Here is a 6,000-nt window from a genome sequence, read left to right on the forward strand (position 1 = left end):
TGCCATTGGAATCTACACGACCCAACCCCATAAGGCAAGAGATCGTGTACCCTAAAATAGAGGGTCTCATGCAACCACCTCCTTATGTTCCACTGCCATGTGAATATGCCAAAGACATGCTAAGGATGGTGTTTGAAATGGGAAGGGGGGTTGCGAGACAAACACAACACCTAGAGGCTCTAAGTTGGGAAAAACCAAGCCAATCAACATCTGAAGGATAATGAACAAATATCATGAAACTAGAGATCCCATTTAGTACCTATCGATCAAATTTTTGAGGCCATGGGATGGATTGATAATCCCACCAAGATCTACCATTCAGAATTTGCTTTGAAGGCAAAGCAAGCCACTAGTTTAGGTCACTAAACCCACTTGAAAAGGCCAGCTCCGAGGTCTTGAGACACTTTCATAGTTCAATTCTTACTCAATGGAACCTGATAGAGCCCAACTACACATATATATAACCTCAAGAAAGAGGAGGGAAAAATGATGTCGGACTACATTGCTAGAATCAAGTATCTCCATATGAGATAAAACACCCGGACTGTATGAGATCAAGGGGCTTCATGGCCATCTCTATAGTTCTAGGCACTACATCTTTTGATGAGAGTGCTGCCTTAATGAGGCAATAGACCTGGTAGATAATTTCCAAGACAAGGATATAGAAGTCATCCATTCGAATGAGCATGGATGAGTTGACAGAAATCTATTGAACCATTTAGGCTAGCAATGTCAGGATCAGTCCCAAGGGAAACCTCAAGACTAACCCCAACTAGCACCATCTCAAGCAAGACACCCACATCTATTCAACTAAGAGATATGGTTTGGTGTGCAATAATCTATCGTTGAAACCATACAAGCACAGAGTGTCCAATGCTGAGGCCTAGATAGCTACAACCTTTTTCTCATTTCTAGCGCCACAGAATCCATGATATAACTCATTGTTGTTGGTACCAAAAAGGAAACTTGACACCACAATCTATCCTCTTGATGTCAAAGAAAACATTGGCCCTACTACTTGTACCAAACACTTCTCAACCGGCATATAATCTAGTGCCCATTCATAAGAACTCTACGTCACCAATGCCATACCCAACTCTGGTATTACCACCCCAACTAGTTCCTCTTGGAACCGTACCAGTACAACAATACTACAGTGACTTTGCCAATGGACTTAGAGAGTCCGGAATAGGAGAGCTATCATATGAGCAATATGATTCATATGGACAATAGCCTCCGGTCAGAGACTAGCTCTCTATTTGAGGCCATGGTGTAAAAAAGAACAAGAGAACTCAATAATATTGCATGCAAGCCATCGATGTAGCAATCCTTCCATTGTAATGGCCCAGACCATCTTCATGAGTGTCCTCATAGAGCCACCATACCTATAGTGCCCCAACTCCATCCTCAAATCCATTGCCAGACCCCAATGTCATTCCATACAGAGACATATGTTACCAATGTGGATTCAAATAATGCCTTCAAGGATTTCCCAACAGATTGCCGATTTGTTGGACTACGCCCTTGCATAGGCCTAGTCTCCTCATATCTTAGCCCAATCATATGTAGACACATCAACAACTTCAAGGAGATAATGCAATTCCTCTTCAAGTTCAAGCGAAAAACTCTCATCCACATGACCCACAGCCTTACATCGATCACAGTAGAAAAATGGACAATCCTTCTAATGATGATCATGCTTCTCACATCGAGAGCACACAAGGTTTGGGAAATATTTGGCCTCATGCCCATGTACGTCACAATACTGACAGTACGGGCAATCAGTGGACCGATGCCCCACATCACCCCATTGATGGCACACCCTCACCATGGCAGGGAAAACATAAGTCCATCCCACATATGCATCTCCACCATAATTTCTTCCATCCTTTTTTTTTGAATGATTAAGGTGCAGTTGATTGATTTCTTTGGTTGTTGCAGAAGCTAATAAGAAGAATGATGATCATGAAAACCTCATTAGCACCTTAGCTTTTGGCTCAAAACTCTACACTATCGGACTCTCGGACACACGAATCATGCATACAATTGGGCTTTTCAGGCTGGTGGATTGCTTTATCCTTACCGTTTGTTGTAATCTACGCACTATCGGGTTTCTTAATGTATCTACCATCTCTTCATCTCGGCATCTTCTCAATGACATCATTAATATGTCGTGCAAATGGGAACTTTGAAGCCAAACTAGCAGAATCCACAAGGTGGCTCGTACTTCTCAGATCAACTGAGGGATTCCCCGTTGCAAAAGATGGAGCTGTTGGAGAAAGAGTTGAGCAAATCTAAAGCACAAAAAGCAGGTAGAAGTTCTGAAGTGCTCTTTTTTCTTGTGTACGTGTAATCAATGGAAAAGGTTCAAGTGAAGAGTCACTAGAAAGAGATATCGATGTGCCATTATGTGTGAATTACATAGTATGAGCGTTATAATGAATGTTAGGATTGTGTTGATGAACGGAATGACATTCCTAAAATGGTATGTGGAATGTAACGATGCAATCAAGAAATCATGATGCTCTTTAGATGAATCAATTTAAATTTTAATATTTTTAATTTCAAGAGTTCCATTGTAACAAGTTCCTTGTACATATAAAGAAAAATCTACATTCCAAGGAACTAGACTTTCTGAAATAAAATCATGCGAACTCCCGTCATCATGCAAAACACAAACTTGATGACCATCGATATAACCTTGCATGCATAATAATGAATGGATAGATTGAGGAATACCTAGAGGGTTGTTTGATTCTTGATTACCTTCATCAGGAAGAGTGTTCTCCCTCCATTATGGAATGGTGTCATCATCAACCTCACGAGCTTCTTCTTTGATGTACTGGACCGCCGGCGGTTGGTTTCTTTGGAGGTGGTAGCTTGGTGAAGCAATTTGCCGCAATATGGCTTGGCTTTAGGCAACGATGAACTAGTAAGCCTAGGCCTAGGTGCTTTTGATAAGACATTAAGAGCACTATTGTGGCTAGGCTTGGGGTTTGAATTTACAAAATTTGGCTTTGAAATTGCCCCATTAAATACATTTTTAGGAGGAAATGTGGGTGCGCATGAGTGTTAAACATTATTAGTGCGATTTGAAATGAAAGAATTAGGTTGAACGGAGAGTCCAGAGGACACATTTTGTAATACAATGGACTCAGAATTTTGGAGGACGATGATCAGTAATATTATGATTTTCATTGAAGGATTGTTTTAAAGACAGTCGAATCTATTTATAAATGGCAATTTCATATCGGGTGTGTACGTGGAATGCCTACTTAAATTTTGCTTGAAAGCCGGCTAGGGGGCCTGGGAACTCTTTTCCTCGGTACCCGGGCAAAACATAACCAAATCTTTATAAAGGAATCCCACCAATACAGTGGTCGGGTGGTTGGCTAACCCATGGGCCGGTTGGGGTGGATCGGGGGATTCCTACGAAACAATTAAGATACGATTAGTTACATTAGTTAGATTAAGTCCTGAGAAGACCCTTGTTATGTGGGAGGAAATCAGTGGGCTGTGCCTCGTTAAAGGAGGAAAAAAGTGATGATTCTATGGACCAAGTGCAAGTCCCTTCTTTGATCTGACCATGTGACTTCAGGCTCGGTCGGATCAGTTTAACTAGTTAAGACTTTGACTCGTTAGATTAATTCCCCCGTTAGAAGATTTTCACATGGCGGAATCGCCCGTGCCTTCCGGGTGAGGGAAGTTTTCCGGGCTCGGTTTCGGAGGAACCGTCGGACTAATCTCTTGTTTGGACATCCGCGAGCGAGGCCTATGACCGAGCGTCCAACCGGGGGGGGGGGGGGGGGGGGGGGGGGCATAAGGTGTCTACTCAAATGGACTTGTAAATTAAATATTTAGGAAAAGCCCTATGATAGAGGGGGCAATAGGGTGTCTAATCACATGGACTTGTCAAGTAAAGCTTGATGGCAAGGCCTATGACCTAGCATCCATAGGGTGTCACTTCACTTGGACTTGTCACAAGTAGATAATGAGGGTATGTCCTATGATAGAGGGGGCAATAGGGTGTCTAATTACATGGACTTGGCTCTGCTCGCTCTACGACCATGTCAACTTTGCCACACTCGTATCATTTAAAGCATATGCATATATCATCTGAAGCACACGACTGTTTTCTTCTTTGAAGTTGGGCTCGTGTCATCTTCTTCGTGAGAAGCGTACACCCATGTCCTCAACAAAGCATACACATGTACCATCTTAAAGCGTACTTTCGTAACATTCCACAGGGGTCCAATGCTGTAATTCCACACATTCATGCACCTATGCTCGGGAAAATTGGTGCAAAACAATGCTCTTTTTGATGATATAAACTGTTTGGAAGCTCCCTCGCTCATAAGGTCAGACCCATCGGTCACAACACATCTTGGAGCCAAACTGGAGCCAAACGGTGCTAATCTTTGACATCACCAGTGAGAGTGACGATCATCCCAGCACGCACACGAGACGAGTTACTCCTGACCTCGAGAGAGGAGAACTTCAGGCTCAGTGTATGGATAGACCACTTGTCCACAAAAGCAAGACCCTGCCTCTCCTACACATTCACAAAGAAGCCTTACTTCGAGGCTCCGCAACTTTATCTTGGGAAACACACAGTCAGACGAGACATATCCCAAGGTGAGAGGCATGGAAAACCAATAGGAAAGAGAGTCCACGCCACCTCTAGATCCTAGAGCAAAAATAGGGCAAAGTGAGAGCCATCAAACCTAGACTCATCCCCACTAGTCTAGAGGGCCATGCCCATCTTAGGGGTGTCTGATTCATACCGAACCCAAAGACCCATACTAAACCCATGGCCAGATCCAGCTCTCCAAGGGCTTGAAACATCATATCAAAGAGAAAGGGGCTACCCGACCCGGTCATATCAGCTTGGGCCACCAGTGTACCGATAATACCTACCTTAGGGAGCATATCCAAGGAACCACATGGGGCCACATGAGGCACAACCCAATCCTCCCATGAGACAAGGACCCCTAATGGTCTACTATCTGCCTGGCCCAGCGCCTCCACCCATTGTTCCCCAACTAGCACCTGCTCGAGCCATGGCAGGGGTCACCTGAAATGTTGAGAATAGCCATGGAAATAGGGAGGGAGTGGCTGCCGGCATCATGCCCCCAGCACTACCAGCTCAACTAATACAAGGACCCAGACAAGAGCGGAGCAAACCCGAAACATCCCTAAACCAATCATTAGATGGGATTGGAGATCCCATACCACACTTAGAGATGTTCAAGGTGAGTTCCTTTGGCCTCACTCTAGATGGTAAAGCTGGCCAATGGTTTAGGTCTCTGAAAACAAAATATAAGGCCACCTTCGAAGCCTTGAAAGAGGCCATCAAGGTTGGATATTCTCGTCAACAAACTAGATGGATTCCTATTGAGCAGGTACATAATGTTAAACAAAAGGATGGAGAAACCATCTCCAAGATTACATCAACAGGGTCAGATATCTCCACTCTGGTTGTAGTGCCACAGACAAGTTCTCTGATGAAAGGCTAAATAGGAGATTTCTAGAAGGCCTAGAGGACGTACCCCTACACAATTCTTTGTATTCCTTGGCCCATACCTCCTTTGAGCAATGTTGTAGGAGTGCTATGGACTTCGAAGACAACTTCAAGGGAACACGTTCCTGATAACTCCATGAGGGTACATCAGAAGCCTCATTTATAAACCACCAACAACAGATCTGAAGAAGGAAAGAGCAAGGAGTCCACATCTAAACAACAGCTCAAGCAGTTGGCCGCTACATTAATGTAGAAAATAACCCAACATTGGAGAACCGGCCAAGGCAGGGATCGGGTTTGGCCAACCCCATCTCTATCCTAAGAGGGAGCTAGTATGGTGCCTGATTTGTTGAGCTAACCATATTAGCACGGAGTTTCCACATCTACAGCCCCATCCCACCCTCTATTGCACATATTGCAAAAGATGGGCCAATTATGAAATCACAAAATGCTATCAGCAAAGGGTTGCTTAAGCCTAT

The sequence above is a fragment of the Cibotium barometz genome, chromosome 59 (genome assembly GCF_041138505.1).
Source record: "Cibotium barometz isolate CiBa-2024 chromosome 59, ASM4113850v1, whole genome shotgun sequence".
NCBI lineage: Eukaryota > Viridiplantae > Streptophyta > Polypodiopsida > Cyatheales > Cibotiaceae > Cibotium > Cibotium barometz.